This window comes from Lagenorhynchus albirostris, chromosome 5, assembly GCF_949774975.1.
Source record: "Lagenorhynchus albirostris chromosome 5, mLagAlb1.1, whole genome shotgun sequence".
NCBI classification, from domain to species: Eukaryota; Metazoa; Chordata; class Mammalia; order Artiodactyla; family Delphinidae; genus Lagenorhynchus; species Lagenorhynchus albirostris.
In genome coordinates, this window is record NC_083099.1 from 1,151,234 (window position 1) to 1,172,824 (window position 21,591).

General features: G+C 43.7%; 1 non-coding gene across 1 annotated transcript; it reads left to right on the forward strand.

Moving 5' to 3' along the window:
* Positions 1-2,238: 2,238 nt before the first annotated feature.
* LOC132521475 (U6 spliceosomal RNA) lies at positions 2,239-2,340 on the forward strand. Its single transcript, XR_009540913.1, has one exon. It is a non-coding gene; the product is annotated as a U6 spliceosomal RNA (small nuclear RNA).
* Positions 2,341-21,591: the final 19,251 nt, after the last annotated feature.

Sequence of the window (21,591 nt, forward strand, 5' to 3'; positions counted from 1 at the left end):
TGACAAGCTGAAAGCCTACCAAGTAATATCTGGAAGAAGAAAAGGATACCCACTCTCACCACTTCTATTCAACATTGTACTGGAAGTTCTAGCCAGAGTAATCAGACAAGAAAAATATAAATAAAAGGTATTCAAACTGGTAGGAAAGAGGTAAAATTTTCAGTATATACAGATGACATGATACTATATGTAGAAAACCCTAAAGACTCCACACAAAAAAATATTAGAACTGATAAACGAATTCAGCAAGGTAGCAGGATACAAGATTAACATACAGAAATCGGTTGCATTTCTTTACACTAACAATGAAATATCAGAAAGGGAATGTAAACAAACAATCCCTTTGAAAATCAAACAAACAAACAAATAAATAAATAGGAATTAACATGACCAAGGAGGTGAAACACATATGCTGAGAACTATAACACATTAATAAAGAAAATTAAAGATAATTCAAAGAAATGGAAGATATCTCATGCTCTTGTATTGGAAGAATTAATATTGTTAATATGGCTATACTATCCAAAGCAATCTATAGATTTAATGCAATCCCTATCAGATTACACAACATTTTTCACAGAACTAAAACAAATAATTCTAAAATTTATATGGAACCATAAAAGACCCAGAATTGCCAAAGTAATTCTGAGGAAAAAGAACAAAGCAGGAGGCATAACCTTCCCAGACTCCAGACTATACCACAAAGCTACAGTAATTGAAACAGTGTGGTATCAGCACAACAAAAGACATACAGATCAATGGAGCAGAACAGAGAGCCCAGAAATAAACCCACACACCTATGGTCAATTAATCTTCGACAAAGGAGGCAAGAATATAAAATGGGAAAAAGTCTCTTCAGCAAGTGGTGCTGGGAAAGTTAGACAGCTGCATGCAAATCAATGCAGTTAGAACACACCCTCACACCATACACAAAAATAAACTCAAAATGGCTTAAAGACTTAAATATATGACATGATGCCATAAAGCTCCTAGAAGAGGACATAGGCAAGACATTCTCTGACATAAATTTTATCCATGTTTTCTTAGGTCAGTCTCCCAAGGCAATAGAAATAAAAGCAAAAATAAACAAATGGGAAATAATCAAATTAATAAGGTTTTGGACATCAAAGGAAACCATAAACAAAATGAAAGGACAACCTACAAACCGAGAGAAAATATTTGCAAATGACGTGATCGATAAGGGCTTAATTTTCAAAATATACAAACAGCTCATACAATTCATTAACAGCAAACAAACAAACAACCCAATAGAAAAATGGGCAGAAGATCTAAATAGACATATCTCCATACATACAGATGGCCAATAGGCACATGAAAAGATGCTCATCATCATTGATTATTACAGAAATGCAAATCAAAACTATCATGAGTACCACCTCATACCAGTCAGAATGGCCATCATCAAAAAGTCTACAAATAACTAATGCTGGAGAGGGTGTGGAGAAAAGGGAACCCTTCTGTATTGTTGGTGGGAATGTAACTAGGTGCAGCCACTATGGAAAATAGTATGGAGGTTCCTCAAAAAACTAAAAAGAGAGTTTCCATGTGATCCAGCAATCCCACTTCTGGGCATATATCCAAATAAAACTATACTTTAAAAAGATGCATGCCCCCCTATGTTCATAGCAGCACTATTTACAACAACCAAGACATGGAAACCTAAATGTCCATCGACAGATGAATGGATAAAGAAGATGTGACATATATATAATGAATCACTTTACATATGTTATAAAAAAGAATGAAATAATGCCATTTGCAGCAACATGGATGGATCTAGAGATCATACTAAGTTAAGTCAGAAAGAGAAAGACAAATACCATACGATATCACTTATATGTGGAACCTAAAATACGACACAGATGAACATATCAGTGAAACAGAAACATACACAAAGATGTAGAAAACAGACCTGTGGTTGACAAGGGCATATGGGGGTGGGGGAAGGAATGATTGGGAGTTTGAGTTCAGCAGATGAAAAGTATTATATGCAGGATGGATAAACAACAAACTACTGTATAGCCCAGGGAACGATAGTCAATATCCTGGGATAAACCATAATGGAAAAGAATATGAAAAAGAATATGTATATGTAAACTGAATCACTTTGCTGTACAGCAGAAATGAACACAACATTGTAAATCAACTATACTTCAATAAAACTATAGACACACGTACACAACTCTAACGCAGACGACCCCATTAAAACTTGGAAAAGTGTTTGCTTCGGCAGCACATATACTAAAAGTCGGAACAATACAATTACCATGAACCCTGAGTAAAAATGATATGCAAATTCATGAAACGTTCCATAATTTTAAAAAACTGGGAAAGTTCTGAACGGACACCTGGTCAGCGAACATGCACAGATAGTATACAAAATTATGCCCAGGACTGAGGGTAGAAAAACAATAGTCCAGCTAGACTCCCTGCATCATGTGTGACAGTGAACTAGTTCTGTCTTTCCTGGAGGCCTCAGAGAGATAGAGAGGGGGAAGGTGATGAAAGAAACTTTCACATATTGAAATATAGGGAAGTCATTCTGGCTTATACATGAGTTAATATGAATTTTATGCTAACTAAAATAACCTGTTTGTGGCCTATCACACATATGTTGTACATCTGCTTTAATTATTAAAGGAAAGGGCACGTTGACCAGAAGTACAGCATGTTCATGTTAAAAATAAAGATTAAATTCTTCTCTTCCTGGGACACCAATGCTGGTCCTCCTTTTATGATAAGACTCCCTTCCCAGGTGCCAAGGCCAGTCTGGATGTGCTGGATGTGTACGTGCTGGTCTGTTTTTTGAAACCTTGAAGAAATGTATCCCTGACTTGTTTAATGTTCTTTGTTCTGACAAGGTAAAACTGTGCTGGAAACACTGATTTTTCCAGAGCAGTTTCTCAGAGTCATCTGAGAAGCAGGCATCTGGGCTAGTCCTCAGTTTAGCTCAAATAAAACTCTTTTCTATTCTTATTATTGATTGGTTATTGATTATTTTCATAGATATTATTTGACATGGTCGGTAGGATATCAGAAAAACTCATTTGAGGTCACCTGGGGTCTACTTTGGAGTGGCGCTCGGTATCAAACCTGGGCCGGCCCCTTGAGCTCCTCCAGCTTCACAGCACCTTTCAGGTGATTCAGTGAGTTTTTCCTGATATCTGAATCTCCTTGTATTAAGTGATGGCGCATGACTTTTATTTGAGCTGTTATCTTAAGACTTGAAGTCTTAAGTGTGTATTGGTAAATTTCCTATCCAGAGACCATAGGGGGATGTTCCTAGGCAGGAGACCTAGAGGGAATTTCCAGGCAGGAAGGCTTGGAATGAATTTTAGAGTGAAGCAAACTGGCTAACTTTTTAGAATGTGGCATAAAATTGAACATTTAAATTTAATTTTTGACTCACACTTTATAATAAAATGAAACTGAGAGAAAGCGGAAGGTTGTGCTTCTAAAGCCTCCCAGCTCCTGGACAGGGAGCCACCCACTGGAACTCTGGCTGGCTTCTACAACTGGTGTGGAGCCAATACTTACAAGTACTTATCTAACCCTAAAATGGCTAGGATGAAAATTTTTTGACATTCCAAAACTGATTTTTGCATGCACAATTAAATACAGCTGGCTTGATAAAATACCTTTTCAAAATTTTGATCCTGAGAGAAAAAAGTACTCCTAGGAGAACACTTGAAGTTATAACTCTTATCACGCTCCTGAAATGCAAAGACAGCCCACACTGCTTGAGACTACAGCCTTGGCTCAATTAGTAGAATCTAAAAAACAAACAAACAAACAAAAAACTTTTAAATGCAAGCAGGAAAGCTATGAGATCTCTCTCTGCACTATGTCTACCCGGATGTATGTATGCTCGTGTATATGTTATAAATGTGATCAGTTTCTACCTCCAGGTGACATTATTAATATGAATTTGTAAAAGAGCGCTATGTAATTGACTTAAAAGCAAGTGCTTACAAATTAAATATTTCTAAATGTAACAAAAAACTAATCCAAATTTTTAAAGGATCATGTGATCTAGAATTAATCTTCAATAAATGAAAACAATCTTAAGTTTTTAGTTTGATTAATTCAGAAATGTCTTTAGGGTCATCAACACTAAGTATAGTACTTTTATTGTTCCCAGGTTTACTAAAAGTTAATAAGTTCACGTTATCTCTGCTTCAAAATTAGTCAGCAAAATATTAACTTAGTACTATGATATTCTCATAAGTGATGAAACAGAGATCAATGGGATAAAAGGTTTTAGGTGAACTCTTTCAAAATGATTATGCTTTATGGTATGTCTAACTAAAAATAGTTTCTCCAGATATTTGGTAACTTGAAACTTTAGAGGTTTGCTAAATTAAATTAAATGATGCAAATTCATTGAATATCCAGATAATTTCCAATTTAGATAAAAATACTGAAACATTCATTGCTAAGCATGTCTCAATTTGTCTGCTTTGTCTTCTTTAGAGAAAAACTAAAGATGTTTGGGCTTACTAGACACACACCTTGTACCACATTAAAAAGAAATTATGCTATGAGAGAAACGTATGTTTTTAGAGGTTATGGAGTATGTTCTTAAATTTGCTAGTCAGGAAATACTGGTATGACAAAGAGAATCAATTACTTGCCTCTTGATTTTCATTAGAGATTAAGGGTTTCTTTAAGGGTTAAAAATTATAACATACAATTAACATTACTAAAATAACAAGGAAAGCATTTCAGTATGTAAAAAGTAGCATATATGTTGTCAGTGATAGAAGATATAAAGAATGGAAAAAAGGATAGATAAGTTTGCCATAGAGTTGGTTGTTTTTGAATAGAAAATAAAGTCTTTAGGATTATTTAGTATATTATATTACATGGGAAGCATTGTCAATAAAAGGTAAGATTAAGCCTTCTTCACGTTATGGCTACATAAGTATATATATTATAAATGTTCCAGAAGTGATATGAAACTCCTAGAAATCTTATATGTCCTGACATAAAATATTATCTGTCATGTCATCAAAACTGAGGTTCACACTAAAGGGAGTGAACCCAAGTATTAGGAAAATGCCCTGACTTTCTTACAAAGGCAGCCACAACAGAATCTGTAAAGATTATGGCACATGTAGATAAAGTCCATTCTGCTTCTACAAAATTAACCTCTCATTGTCAGATTTCTGCCATCCTGATGTCCTTGTAACAGCGTGCTCCTAAATGAAAGAAATTAAGGCGTCTGTTTAATTCAATAGCTGTGAATTAAACAATCAGGGCTATGGGAAACCCAAGACAGCTGCTTGGCTCTTCCCTGCTCCCTGGCAAACCCCACTTTTTTATTTTTACTTTTGGCTGCATTGGGTCTTAGTTGCAGCAGGTGGGATCTTCATTGCGGCATGCAGGATCTTTCATTGGGGAGCTCGGGCTCTTCGTTGCGGTGCGCAGGCTCTCTAGCTGTGGGGCGTGGGCTCCAGAGCGCATGGGCTCTGTAGTTTGCAGCAAGCTGGCTCTCTAGTTGAGGCTTGCAGGCTAAGTAGTTGCAGCACATGGGCTTAGTTGCCCTGAGGCATGTGGGACCTTAGTTCCATGACCAGAGATCAAACCCGCATCCCCTGCATTGGAAGGCGGGTTCTTTACCACTGGACTCCCAGGGAAGTCCCCAAACCCTCCTTTTTATTTGACGTGTTAAAGCTTTCCCTTGCTGCAAGGTTGATGCCCTCACAATGACAAAGAAACTGTTTAAAAATATGTTTTCCATTTGGGGCATACCTTCTACAATCTCCAGTGATCAGGGCACCCGCTTCACTGGGCAAATCCTACAAGCCTTAACACAAACCCCTCACAAACTTCTTGAAATTGTCACTGTCACTATCATCCTCAACCATCAGGAGAGCTCAACAAAACTAATGGAAAAACTGGACTCAAACAGAACAAGAATTAATTACATAGGATTGAATGAATTGATAAATATGATTATATTTTTTACAACTCTTTGAAATATTGCTGATTTTTTTTGTGTGTGTGTGGTACGCGGGCCTCTCACTGTTGTGGCCTCACCCGTTGTGGAGCACAAGCTCTGGACGCACAGGCTCAGCGGCCATGGCTCACGGGCCCAGCCGCTCCGCGGCATGTGGGATCTTCCCGGACCGGGCACGAACCCATGTCCCCTGCATCGGCAGGCAGACTCTCAACTACTGTGCCACCAGGGAAGCCCATATTGCTGACTTTTAATCTTTGTTTTTAAAGATTATCCCCTTAACCTAATTACGACTTGCAGCAATTTGGAAAATTATACCCTTCATAAACAGAATTGAAGCATTTATGTTTTCTCTCCACCCAATCCCTCCAGAATTTGGAAACTCTTAGATCCCTAACAGCCTTTCCAGGTGAATAAGGAAGGCTATTTCCCAACAGATGAAGAATCTCAAGACATGTTGGAACTCGAGAAGAGAGAAATCCATCTAAATCTGCAGGTATTTCCTTTCATGGCTAATGGCATGGCTTTCCTAGCTTTGAGAGGCCTTTAAAAATTTGTTTGAGGGCTTCCCTGGTGGCGCAGTGGTTGAGAGTCCGCCTGCCGATGCAGGGGACACGGGTTCGTGCCCCGGTCCGGGAAGATCCCGCATGCCGCGGAGCGGCTGGGCCCGTGAGCCATGGCCGCTGAGCCTGCGCGTCCGGAGCCTGTGCTCCGCAACGGGAGAGGCCACAACAGTGAGAGGCCCGCGTACCGCAAAAAAAAAAAAAAAAAAAAAAATTTGTTTGAGATCCCTTAGGAAAAGTTTCACAAAACCAAATTTAAAAGAGCCCATATAATCAATGCCACTTATGTAGATAATCAGGCAAAGTGTACTGAAACCAGACTTGTTTTGCAGACAAATCAGTCTTAATTTGACTCTATTTGGTAAAAATGAAGGTAATTTAGAGAGAAAAATTTTGTTTCAATGATATACCTCTGTGAATATTGATGTTTTTTATATATACATCAGAGATTTTGTATTTACTACCTACACCCAAGATGTCTCTTTGTGGTATGTAGCATCATTGTACAATTTAACTGAATTATTAAAAGTATATCCTAAGCGTGTTTCTGAAGCTGATCACAGTGATCTATCTTTGGATGAGGATCAGATGCCCCATGACCTGCACCCAGGAGATTATGAATGCTGGAAAAGACATCATTTAAAGGACTCCCTCTCCAACTTAGATGGAAGGACCCTTCTCAGGTACTCCGAAGTAACACATACACAATAAAACTGAAGGGAATTGACTCTTGAAATTATATTTTCCACTTAAGAATGGCCTCTGTGCTAGACTGGTCTATAGGAAAGAGTGCTGACCTCAAACCACCATGACTGCATTTTATTAATGGATTATATTCTTTCTCCTAAGGGTAACATGCAAGAAACTCCCTTTGACAATGCAAATCTAAGTTGGTTTACAGATGGGTCCTACTTAAAAGATGAACAAGGACATTTCTGAGCTAGATATTCAGTAACATCTGCAGTGGATATAATTGAAAGCCTTATTTACCAGAAATTAAGTCAGCACAAAAAGGTGAATTAATTGCTTTAACTCAAGCTTGTCAAATAGCTAAAGACCAGATAGCAAATGTTTATGCTGGCAGTCCTTATGCCTTTGGAGTGACACATGACTTTGGAATGTTATGGCAACGAGGTTTTGTTTGTTTGTTTTTAAACTGCTTCAGGACAACCTTTGAAAATATAGAAAACCAGTTGCAGAGTTATTAAATGCTATACAATTGCCCAAAGAGTTAGCAATTATTAAAACCCCAGGACATTCCAAATATGAGCCTATGGAAGCTAAAGGAATTCAGCTTGCTGCTGCTGCCACTGAGCAAGCAACTTTAAATAATCATTCTGTCCAGTCTCAGGAATGTCCATTGCTCTCTGTTAGCCCTGCTGACTCAGTGAAGGATTTCCTTCTACAGGCTCAAGAAATTGCCACCGAAAGAAGAGAAACAAATGTGACAACAAAAAGGGGGAATTTTTAACCTTATCACACAGATATGGTTTGGACCTGATATTAAACCTATAGTACCTGTTGGAGCCCAGTTGTTCTTGCTCCAGCATATATTGTACATTCCTTAACTAATTGGGCACCTGAGAAAATGATTCTATGGGCAAACAGTACTTTGGAAACTTTCTCCCATGGTGGCTCATAAAGTATATGCTTGTTGTAATATATGTCCTAAATATAATCCTGGAAAGTCACTTCAGGGGTCACAAGGCCAACCTCCTCCTTCCTAAGGGACCTTCTGGGGTATGGCAATTGGACTTTGTACAGATTCGACCATGTCAAGGAAGTCAGTATATCTTGGAAATGATCTGCATGTTTTCACACTGGGTTGAAGTTTTAACAGTAAGTAAACTGTTATTAGAAAATATAATTCCTATTTGGGGAAGTCCTTCTGAATTACACAGTGACTGGGCAACTAATTTAACTGAATAATTAAATCTATTTGTGACATTTGGCCAATAGTGCCGCATTTTCACTGCACTCATCATCCCTAATCTTCCGGATTGGCAGAAAGGACTAATGGCACTATCAAAATGCAATTAGCAAAACTCGCAGAACCATTTAATCTCTCATGGCCAAAAGCTCTTCTGCTATCGCTTCTCAACCTTAGATCTATGCCTTTTGGTAAACATCAGTTGTCTCCTTTTGAAATCATAACAGGATGGCCTATGCGATTAGATGAAGAAGTCTATGAACCAACCTCACTCCAAGGAGATATATTACATTATTGTCAGGGCCTTAGTAAAACACTTAAAGAAAATGAAAAATTAGTAGCTAACTCCTTTCACAGTGAGCTCCTGGGAGATGAAGACCTTAAGGATCATGATTACAACCTAGAAATTTTGGGTTTTTTTGGAAAAGACCTAAAATAGAAGATTCTTTGCAGGCATGTTGGAAAGGACCTTACCAAGTTTTATTCACTAATCCGTGGGCTGCCAAATTAGAAGGCATAGACTCATGGATTCACATCTCTATTTTAAAAAAGACCCCTCCACCTGAATGGACTTCATCCCCTACGTCTGACACCTGGTTTTGACTAAGATCAATGCCACCAAGCCAGGATGAGAAGAGGATGACAGCAATAGTAAACAGCTAACCCAAGAGTCTGGACCAGGCCTGTAAAATTCACCCTACTAACCTAACTGTACTATTTACCAAATGCCTGTCTCTTTATCAAAATTTAAAGTTACTGTTTTACTTCTGACTATACTTTGCCACAATGTACAGGGTAAAAATTCTTTAGTAAAGTTGTCACAGAGTATAGTGAGTGGAGGCCATCTAACCAATCGTCAGATCTGTCATCAAATTCCTCAGTCAATATAAGACCAATAGAAGCCCCTCATAATTCCTGTAATCAACTTTTCAGATGTCACCAATGTAACCACTTACCTAGACAAACCTCCCTCTGGCATAACCTTTCAGGTTCAAATTATTTAACATATTAATATGTCTATCGTTTCGTACTATCCTCAGTTCTTAGAGACTGAGCACAACTCACCCTAGGACTCCTTTGCTCTGTCTCTTACTTAATTGAAAAATGTCTTTAAAAACGCAAGAAAATTATGCCAGCAACTCCCTTATACCAAATTACATAGAAATATTTTTTTGGAAAGCCTGCAAGAGAAATGACCCATGGTTTAATATCATCTGAACAAAACCCCCAATTAATGAGGCTGTCAATGAGAGCATTCTTGGAGGGATCACTTGTGCCCCACCCCCAGTTTTGTCTTTATACGTAGTATTGGAATTGACTCACCTTCCCAAGGGTGGGCACATAAATGTCTTAATAACTGACAGATAGCAGGTTTATGTTTATTAGGATATTATGTTACCCCATTGTCTATACATCAGGAAGTAGATGAACCTCCTTTCTCTCTTCAAGAGACAAGAGATCCATGTTAGCAAAATACCAAGTTATCTGGTGGCAAAAATCTTTTGGGAATCTTGGCTCCTAATGCAAGATTTGTATCAACAAAGTTATGCTCAGAAATCTATCAGCCATCATTGGTCAAATAACTGAAAAGATTGCAAACAACAGTGTAGCACAGCAGACATCCCTAAATTTCTTAGCTCAGTTAATACTAGATCCTCTACTGGCTAAACAAGGAGGTATTTGTGCTATTGCTTATACTACTTGTTGCACTTATATTAATACCTCTGGAGAAGTTGAGACACACCTAGAAAGGATTTCTCAAAAGGCCAGATGTAAGCAAAACTGACACTTGAAATGACCTGTTTAGTTGGCTCCCTTCAGGAATAGACATTTTTTTCCGCTCTGCTTTACATATAATTATCATTTTCATAATACATATTATTCTTTTCTTAGCTATCAAGCTTCTCATAACATGTATCATTGTGTGCTTCCAGTCTACTGCTAATAAAAGCACACAATGTTTGTGTGACAATTTGATATGGTTGATAAAATGTATAGGCTATGAAAATGCTTCCCTGCCAATATATCTCCATGCTTATCCATTACATTCAATTAATTACCTGCCCCCCAAGGAGAATAACTAAGCAACTCTATTCCTAAGGGAAAAAAAGAGGAAAGAGGCAGGCCTAGCACCGAGGGATGGGATGGACTCAGGGCAGGAACAATGACCATCCCAGCCTCTAGGGACAATTTTTGATAATTAATGCTTTCTACTGAAAGATATATGATCAAATGGGGGGAATTGATAAAAGAAATTTTCACGTACTGAAATACAAGGAAGTCATTCTGGCTTATACGTGAGTTAACTTGAATTTTATGCTAATAAAAATAGCCTGCTTTTGGCCTATCAAACATACAGTGTACATCTGCTTTAATTCTAAAAGAAAAGGGCACACTGACCAGAAACAAATAATATGTATGTTAAAAATCATGATTAAATGCCCCTCTTCCTGGGGCACCAATGACTGTACCCCTTTGAGGATAAGACTCCCTTCCCAGATGCCAAGCCCATACTGTATGTGGTGTACTTCTATGTGCTGGTCTGTTTTTTGAAACCATGTAGAAATGTATCCCTGACTTGTTTAGTGTTCTTTGTTCTGACAAAATGAAATTGCTGAAAATGTGCTTCTCTAGAGCAGTTTCTTAGAGTAATCTGGGAAGCAGTCTTCTGGGTTAGTCTTCAGTTTGTCTCAAAGAAAACTTTATTCTATTTTTAGTATTGATTATTTATTGCTTATTTTGATTGAAAAAGGGGAAGAGGAAAAGTTATGCTTAAACTTAACTCTAACCTTGACCACTTTAGCCACTTTCATTTGACATGGTCTAGGAAGCCCTAGCCATAGTAATTAAATGAAAAAAAGAACTAAAAGAAATCTGATGGCAGAGGAAAAAGTAACACTGTCACTGGCGGTAAATGACACAATACTGTACATAGAAAATCCTGAAAATGACACCCAAAATCAAATAGACCTCATCAGAAAATTCAGATAAGTTGAAGTATACAAAATTAATCTCTAGAGATCAGCTGCATTTCTATACACTCACAAAAAATTATCAGAATGAGAAATTAAGAAAATAAATGCTGGGACTTCCCTCGTGGTCCAGTGGCTAAGACTCTGTGCTCCCAATGCAGGGGGCTCGGGTTCAATTCCTGGTCAGGGAATGAGATCCCATATGCCACAACTAAAGACCCCACATGGCACAACTAAAAAAAATCCCACATGCTGCAATGAAAGTCCCACGTGCTGCAACTAAGACCTGATGCAGCCAAATAAATATTAAAAAGAGAAAATAAGCCCAATGAAAATGACATTAACCAAAATAAAATACCTAGGGATACACCTAACCCAGGAGTTAAAAGACCTGTACTCAGAAAATTGGAAGAGCTTGATGAAAGAAGTTGAAGACCACATGAATAAATGACAAGATATGCTGTGCTCGTGGATTGGAAGAATTTGTGTTGCTCAAATGGTTCTCCACACCCCAAGGTAATCTAGAGATTTGAGGCTCTTTATATCAAGATAGCAATGAAATTATATGCAGAACTAGAACAAAGCATTCTAAAATGTGTATGGAAACACAGAAGAACCTGAATAGTCAATACAATCTTAAGAAAGAAGCACAAACCTGGATATATCACCATCCCTGATTTCAAACTATACTACAGATCTAGAATCATCAAGACAGTATGATTTTGGCACACACCAAAAATATACACATAGATCCATGAAATAGAACGGAGAGCCCAGAAATAAACCCAGGCTTCTATGGTCAACTTATCTGTGACAAAGGAGGTGAGAATATACAACAGGGAAAAGATAACCTCTTCAATTAATGGTGTTGGGAAAACTGGACAGCTACATGCCCAAGAATCAAACTGGACTACTTTCTCATATCATCTACAAAACTAATGTCAAGATGAAGCAAATACTTCCATGTAAGACCTGAAGCCACGGAACTCCTAGGAGAAAACATAGGCACTATATTCTTTGACAATGCAGAGCATACTGCAGAGTATGCAGTTTGCTCTTAGCAATATTTTTTGGACCCGTCTCCTTAAGCAAGGGAAACCAAGCCAAATAAACCAATGGGACCGCATCCCACTGAAAAGCTTTCCAATGGCAAAGGAAATCATACACAAAACAAAAAGGCAGCCTACTGAGCCTGAGAAAATATTTGCAAACTATGTATCTAAAAAGGGGTTCATACCCAAAATGGACCAAGAACTCACCCAAGTCAACCTTCAAAAGACAAAAACCCAAGTAAGAAAAATTGGTAGAAGACTGAACATTTTTTTTTTTTTTTTTTTTTTGCAGTACGCGGGCCTCTCACTGTTGTGGCCTCTCCCGTTGCGGAGCACAGGCTCCGGACGCGCAGGCTCAGTGGCCATGGCTCACGGGCCCAGCCGCTCCGCGGCATGTGGGATCTTCCCGGACCGGGGCACGAACCCGTGTCCCTGCATCGGCAGGCGGACTCTCAACCACTGCACCACCAGGGAAGCCCCTGAACATTTTTTTAAAGAATACATACTTATGGCCAACAGACACATGAAAGGATGGTCAACATCACTTATCAATTATCATACAGTCCCCATTCCTCCCTCCCACAGCCCCTGACAGTACCTAATCCCATTTCTCTCTCTCTGTTTCTGTACCTATTCTGGATGTTTCCTGTAAATAAAACCATACAAAAGGTGGCTTTTTGTTTCTGTCCACATATTTTAAGAGGTGACTTATACATTTCTGTTTTTGTTTTATTATTTGAAAGGAAAACCCAGCTGGATTTTAAAAAGAGATGTACAAAATGAAGTCCTATTGGTAAGTGTGTACATAATCTTGAAGTAGATGCTGATTTTCTAAGTGTGACACCAGAGCTAGAATACAGAATGGAAATGCTTCGCTCTTCAGTGGCAGAGATAAAAACAAAACAACAAAGAAACAATCAAAAACAAGTAAACAACAAATAAACAAAAAACCAACAGAGACAACTGGAAAGACAAACCATAAACTGGAAAAGCATTCCTCATAACCCAAGGCCAGAGAAAGATTTAACATGCCTGTGGTCCAGAAACTTTTTGAAAACCAGTGTTTTAACAAGAAACAGAACAAACACAGGCATTTCTAAGGAGAGCTAGTGCATACTGCCAGTCAATGTTAGAGACGCTTGACCTCTCAGCTGAGGACACACGCAAATGTAAACACTATGGAGACAGCACTGGTCACCACTACACTGGCTGGTTGTCATTCTGGTGACCACCAGCCCTGGTGACAACGTGAGGAAGCAGAGGCCCCAGCAGATCCCCTAGGGGGGAGAGTGAACCGACACTCCTCTCTGGGAGAAGAGTGTGCAGAATCCCTCAGAGTCCCACAGGGGTATCCCTTTCCCAGAAGTGCTGATCCTTAGAACTGATCCCACTAAAATTCTTCAACAATTTTTTAAAGATGTCTTTTCAAGAGTATCCATCACAGCACTGGTTGAAATAGTAGGGAATTGGCAACAACAGGAATGTTCATGGAGAGGGGATGGGATCCAACAGTTCTGGTCCACTTGAATGAAGGAATGCTGTGCAGCTGAGAAAGTGGGGGCAGGGTGTCAACCTGATGACAGGGGAGACCTCAGGGTTCCCTATGTGGGACACAGGAGGACCAACTGTCTGCATCCAGGATCCCATCTGTTAAGAACACATGGATGTGAAATCAACATAGATGCAGATGAATCTGCTTGTGTGTGCGTTTGTGTGTGAGAGAGAGACAGGGATAGAAAGAGAGACAGAGTGTGAGAGAGATGTACCAAACCATTCAAGACGGTCACCTCTGGGGGTGGGATTTGCAAACCTCTTCTCTTCTCCTTTAGGTGATATTTCCATTTTCTATAATGTGTATTACTTTAATAATTCTAAAAAATAATTAAATTATAAAGTGTAATCCATTCATCACTTATTTATAGAGTACTTAATGTACATTAGTTCATATTTATTTTTTAACGATTACAAGGACACTAAGCATTTATGACAGTAAAATATTGAATTCTAAAGGAATTAAGAATCAGGGAAACAACAAAACCTTCTGGTGACTCAGTTACAGGTCAGCTAAGTGGCAGGACATGGCAAAGTTGGGTCCATTTTCTCCAGGAGGTTGTGTATGTTGTGAATCAGCACCCCAGGACTCAGGTGAGCTTCCCTAGGTGGCCAAACTTGACGGACCTCCAACTCTACTCCTGACCTCTGCCCTCAGCTAATTTTATCTGTGTCCTTTCACCATAACCAACACTGACCCTGAGTATAAAGCTTCAGTGAGTTCTGGGAGCCTCCAAGTAAAAAAGAACCCAGGGTAGTCTCAGGACCCCCAGCCCTGCAGTCAGGGTCAGAAGTAGGGGTGGTCTCAGAGCCCTAGAATCTGCAGGACCCCTCTACCAGGTAAGGTGTAGGAGACCCCAAGTTATACTTAAGCTGAGTCCAGGGCCCTCCTATGTTAGGAGCATCCTAGCCCTGTGGATCAGGAAGCGGCCAGCTCCCTCCCTCCTTGGCCCAGTCTCTGGCCTCTTTGGAATGCCCTGGGGGACGAGGGGTTGGGGGCGGTGCCCAAGGCAGGGGAGGGGGGGTAGAGTTGGCAAATCACCCAAGGACATGCTTTCCCTGAAGCGACCCCTGCCCCAGGTGACCCCAGCGGCAGGCTGAGTTGGACCACTCAAGTTGGAGCCCTCATGGCTTGGACACTGACATCCTGGATTTTTTGGAAGACAAGCACCCAAGTACTCCCAGTAATTCCCTACTGCTGTGGTTAGGGCCACCCTGTCTCTTCTTTTAGGTGGAGTTCTCACCCCTCCCAGAAGGCCTCTTTGGGGGGCTAATGGATTGGGGATCTCCACAGCAGGAACGGGGTCCATGACAGGATGGTGGTGTCCATGGCAGGACTGGAGACTCTGTGGTGGGTGGGAGTCCACACTCCAGGCAGGAGGGCTCCCACCCAACCTGCCTGTCCACACGTCATGGTCATAGGTCCACACACAGTGCATCTGTCTGTGTGGTAGAAGGTGCAGTGGTCCAGGGAACAGTGCAGCCTGTTGAGGGTGCCCAGTCCGGTGCAGGTGTCTGACCACCCAGCAGTCAGGTCAGTGTAGAGTGTGTACCTGGAGCCCTGGCCATGCTCCCCAACTCCCAGAGATGACACCTCAGCGTGGTCCCTGGAAAGGCTGGAAGGTCTGCCAACAGCACTTCCTCCCCCAAATGCCTGAAGGAAAAGATGCCTCTGTGCAGAAAGACAGAACATCGCTAGGCTGATGTCCTAAAGAAGTCAGTCAGCATATACACACTACTATGTATAAAATAGATAACTAATGAGAACTGACTGTATAGTACAGGGAACTCTACTCATGCTCTGTGGTGACCTAAATGGGAAGGAAATCTGAAAAAGAGGACGTATGTATACATATAGCTGATTCACTTTCCTGTGCAGCAGAAACTAACAGCATTGTAAAGCAACTATACTCCAATAAATATTAATTAAAAAAAAAAAAAGGAAGTCAGCACAGATGGCTCTAGGCCAGTGTCTGGGAACTGGGCTGCTGTAGTGGGTTGAATGCCCCCTCCTAAAAATTATGTCCATGTCCTGACCCCTAGAACCTGGGAATGGAAACTTGTTTGGAAATAGGGTCTTGGCAGTTATAATTAGTTAAGTACCTAGAGATGAAGGTGGCCCAGTGACAGGTATCCTCACAGGAGACAGAAGAGGACAGACAGAGGAGAAGACACCTGAAGATGGAGACAGATACTGGAAGGATGCGGCCACAAGCCCAGGGATGCCTGGAGTCTCCAGAAACTTGAAAAGGCAGATAAGACCCTCTCTTGGAGCCTCTGGAGGGAACTCAGCCCTGAGACACTTGATCTCAGTCTTCTGGTCTCCAGCACAGGGAGGGTGGGTTTTTGCTGTTCTGAGCCTCTGTGGTCATCTGTCATGTAAACTCCAGGAAGCTGATACAGCGGGTGAACAACTCCCTGCCCTGATCTAAACCCCCCTCCCATTAGGGGCCGCCCCCTGCAGCTAGACTGTTTGAACAAAGCATGTGGTTCATGCTGAACCCCGGCTCCCCTTCTGGGCACTGGCATTTTGGAGGGTGAGGGCAGAAAACACCACATGACCTGCCCCCAGCCAGGGGCCAAGTCTCTAGTGAACTTCCCTGGGGGGGAAATGTCATGGTTTTACCCTTTGTCACTGGGGGAAGAGATGTTCTGGAGACCCTAGAGGGAAGGAGGGGACACGAGGAAGCCGGCCCAGGGATCCCCCCAACCGTGCACCCCTACTGTGCATTGTGACCCATCTTAGCCTTGAGCACCTGAGCGTGTGCTAAGCCCCATGAGCCTCCCAGCAGGTCCCTGAAGGTGAGGGTGGCCCTGCAGACCCCACCCCTCCCCTCCACGTCTAGTAGGTGGAAGAATCACTTCTCGCATCCTGGGAGCGGTTCTGGGGTTTTGCCGGCTGAGCCCCTGCCTATGCCCCCCACTCCCCAACAAGAGCCACCAGACACGCTGTTTTCCCTGCTGCCTGAATGCCCCCATGATATTCTCAGGAAAGAATTCAGGAGCGTTCACAGAAGCTTCTGCAGGCAGCTCTGCATCTGCACCATTTTCACATCTGCCCTGCAGACACACTGAAAGCGTTCCCTGACCTCACGTCCCCAGCTGACTGTCTCCACATGGCGACCACAGGCCCCAAGGCAGGTGTCAGACCGACTGCCTCATCTCATCTGGAAGGGGATGGTGGTCTCTGCCCATGGGGCGAGTGGGGGGCACACCTACAGCCACAGCACCAGCTCCAGGGAGAGTGCGACCCCTCGGGGGCCTGGACCATTCGCTCTCATCTCCCCCGCCCCAACACCACCTGACGCACAGTCATGACACGGGGACACTGGCCCAGTCAGGAGGACCCAGAGGCAGCACCCGGCACCACATCAGACGTGCCTTTCCATGGGCAGTGGACACACAGGGTGTCAGGACGTTGTGTCTAGAAAATAAACCGAGCCCACTAGAAGCTGGTCTCCATGCGTGGACTTGAAACCCACACGCAGGGATAGAGCTCCCTCCGGACACGGGCTCAGAAGCCTCTGCACAGGTGCTGGCCACACCCGTGCTTCCTGCCCGACCACCCAGGCCTCCCTGGTGGGCACGGTTGGACCTGCACTCCCCGGGCTCCCCGATAACCTGAGGGGCCAATGCTGGCAGGGCCTGGGATGAAAGTGGTCACTCCACCAACACCGCTCAGGTCCTGAGTGACCAGGAGAGCAAAGGCCAGCGGAGTCTGAGGCCCAGCATCGGTGAAGTTCAACCCACCCCCTCCACGGGACACCCCCTCCAGCCCCGATCTGCTTACTCAGGCCCATCACGTAAACCTCTCAAAGTCCGAGTTCCACTCCACTGCCCAACATTCCTGGTGTGGACATCCGTGTACACAAGCTGCCCTGTGTCCTCTTCCCACATGGGACGCCCCTCCATCCCTGCTTCTCCCTGAAAATAGCCTGGCCCTCGCATGTGCTGGGAAAGAAAGAGGCTGGGGAGGAAGCCAGCCTGTACTGCCCACCACCCAGGGGTCCAGACACAGGGCTCGGGGGCTGCTGCGCCTTGAGGTCCGGACACTTTCAGATGTGGGATGAACACTGGAGCCTCCCCGTATGTGATTCGGGAAACAGGAGGACCACCAAACCGAGCCCATCCCTAGGCTCTGCTGCAAATCTGCTTGGATTCGCTCTCCTGATCCTATAGGCAGACACACAGGAAATGGGATCTGGGATTCTCTTAAAGACAAAGTTCTGTGAAATTTCCACAAGACCCCTTTCTGAATACCTTGTTCTGAGCAACTTACTAGTCAATCCATGTTGCCATCACCCCTTGAGCAGACTGGGAAGCTGAGGCTGTGAGAAGCCAAGTCCCCAGAAGCAGAGACGCGGGGCTGTAGAGTGTGGTCTGCACCCACTGCCCACCCAGGGTGTCTGCCCGCTCCTGGCAGACTCTACGTCACCCCTTTGTGGGGATTAGCGTTGCAAAACCTCCCCTTCAGTGAGATTCATGTTACAAAGCCTTTAAACAAGATTTCTTACAACCCTGTTTTTGGGGTCACCCGGGAGGCTTGTCATCCTGAAGTGGGTTCAGCCCACGTCACCAGGGCAGCTTTCTTGGGTCACACTCACTATACTTGCTCAGCTCAGACCCAGAAAGGCCCCTCGAGCCCAGAGCCCCATGGCTCTGCCTGGGCTCCCACTCCCCTCCTGCCTGGTCCCTCCCTCCTCTGTCCCCAGCAGGGTCACCAGGAGTTCCTACCCACTCCAGGGTAGGCTGTCCACTCTGTCCTGGGGAGGCCTCCATGTTTTCAAATGGAAGAAACGAGAAGCTCCCGTGGGGTCATCCTCACCCAGTACAGCAGCCAGCACCCACCTACTGACCTTGTTGCTCTAGATGGGCCAGGGTGGTGTTCAGAGGCCTGCAGCATCTTCTGGTTCCCGTTTCATCCCACCGCTGTCCATGGGTGAGTCACTAAGTAGCTCTGTGCCGACTGCACAGAGAGGACACTTGTTCATATGCCCCTCCCAGCCCACGGGGCTCTCGTGGTCAGGCCCCTCCCAGGATATGGAGCTCACCTGGGCAGGTACCCAGCAGCCCACGGGGCTCTCGTGGTCGGGGCCCTCCCTGGATACGGAGCTCCCCTGGGCAGGTACCCCGGCAGGGCTGGGCACACAGGAACCGTGCACATAGCCCTCATTGCAGAGCACCCCCAGCTCACCTGTCTGTCAGGGCTGACACAGAGCACCTCAGAGCAAGACTTGAACTAACAAACAGCAGCTCCGACAGGTCTGTGACCCTGGGCTTCACTCTGTGCGGCCTCCCTCCGCCTGGTCTTCCAGAGGCTTCCACTGCAGCCGGGGCACCAGGACTCTGTCTCCATCCACCACCCCTCCTCTCCCTGACTCCTGGGTTCCTCTCATTAGGAGAGGGTCTTCTTAAAGTTGTCTCCCACTCATGGGCCAGATAAAATGATTAGAAAACAAGCCAGAGCTGCAGCCCCATATTCACCCTGACACTCAGAGCTCCACAGCTGTTCCCAGTACCGGGCCAGCACAGCAAAACCCATTTTCTGCAACTGTGAGCCCCTGAGGGGTGTGGATTGGCTGACCCGGGCAGCCTGACCTGGCCGGCCAGCCCTCCCCAGCTGTACCAGGATGGAGGTCCGTAAATATCCCCTCCAGGCAGTAGGAGCACCTACAGGGGCACCTCAGGCTGTGCTCCTGGCCCTGTCAGCAGCTGCGAGGCTGGGCTGGCAGTTGGGAGTGAGGGGCCGTAGCTGTATAAGGGGCCTGGTTTGTGTGGGCCTCTGCTGGACCTTTTGCAGGAGTTGCTGGGCTGCCATCTGCTAAGGAAGGGGATGTGTCACCCACACCTGCTGTTTTAAGTTCTGCACAGACAGAGGTGAGGAAACAAGAGAAAAGCAGTGGGGGCCCGGAGAGGAGGGTTAGCTCAGGCAGGGAAATGGAAAGCTTTCAGAAAAGCGCTTGGACCAGGACCATCCCTTGTGGCCTGCGGGAGCAAACTCGGCAAGCGTGCTCTCACTGCGGCTCCAAGCCCTTTCCTGCAGCCTTTAAGGTCTTTGCAAACATTCAGGTGTTTGATTTCTTTTGCGTGCTTGATTCCTCAGGCTAGGACTTGTAGTACTGTATTGAATAGGAATGGTGAGAGTGGGCATCCTTGCCTTCAGTGAGAACTTAGAGGGAAAGCTTACAGCTTCCCCTTGTTAATAACATGAGGTTGCGCTTTTCATAAAGGTGCTTTATTATATTGTGAAGTTTCTCCTGCACCTATTTTGTTGTTCAGTTTTATCATGCCTGGATTTTGAACTTTGTGAAATGTTTTTTTTTTTTGGCTGTGCCACGTGGCTCGTGGGATCTTAGTTCCCGACCAGGGATTGAACCCGGCCTTTGGCAATGAAAACGCCAAGTCCTAACCACGGGACCGCCAGGGAATTCCCTGAGACAATCATTTTTTAATCTTTCATTTTATTAATGTGGTTTATCACACTGATTGATTTGTGTAAGTTAAACAAATCTTGCATCCCAGGTAAAAATCTCACTTGATCATGGTGTATAATCTTTTTAAAAATTACTTAATTAATTTATGGCTGCGTAGGGTCTTCGTTGCTGCATACGGGCTTTCTCCAGTTGCAGCGAACGGGGGCTACTCTTCGTTGTGGTGCGCAGGCTTCTCATTGCGGTGGCTTCTCTTGTTGCGGAGCACGGGCTCTAGGCACCCAGGCTTCAGTAGTTGTGGCTCGCGGGCTCTAGAGCACAGGCTCAGTAGCTGGGGTGCACGGGCTTAGTTGCCCTGCGGCATGTGGGATCTTCCCGGACCAGGGCTCGAACCCGTGTCCCCTGCATTGGCAGGTGGATTCTTAACCACTGTGCCACCAGGGAAGCCCTATAATCTTTTTGTGATGTGTTGTTGAATTTGGTTTGCTAGCATTTAATGAGGACTTTTGAAGCAAAAGTGAACCCTAATATACACTATGGACTAGGGTTCTGTCAATGTTGTGTCACTTGTATCAAATGTACCAACTTGGTGGGGATATTGATAACAGGGGATTCCATGCATGTGCGGGGACGGGGGTACGCAGGAACTCTCTGTACCTTTCTCCCAATTACTTTGTTAACTGTCAACCTTAAAACACACACCATGAGAGTTGTGCTTTAATTTTTTTCTATCGGGGTCTTACTGAGGACTATAGCCCAGGAGACAGCGACTCAGGAGCTCTGAGTAAACTGCTCTGAAGAGGTAGAGGAGGGGCCATATATATACATGAAGTTTTTGTCTGGGAGATACATGTAGTCAAGTATACATCTTGGTGAGAGATTACTGCTAATCACAAAGAGCAGATATCTCAAGTTAATAATTTTAGTGTTTTTCTAAACAGAATCTGGGGTCATTGATGTTCTCTCTTAGATATGCATCTTGGCTATCTAGAGGCTCGTCTCTCCACAGCAGAGAATGCCTCAACTTATTTTATCCTGAATTCCCCTCAGGGCACACTGTTGCTGGGCCACTGCAGTGGGTTGTGACTTAAGCCTTGTATATCTGAATG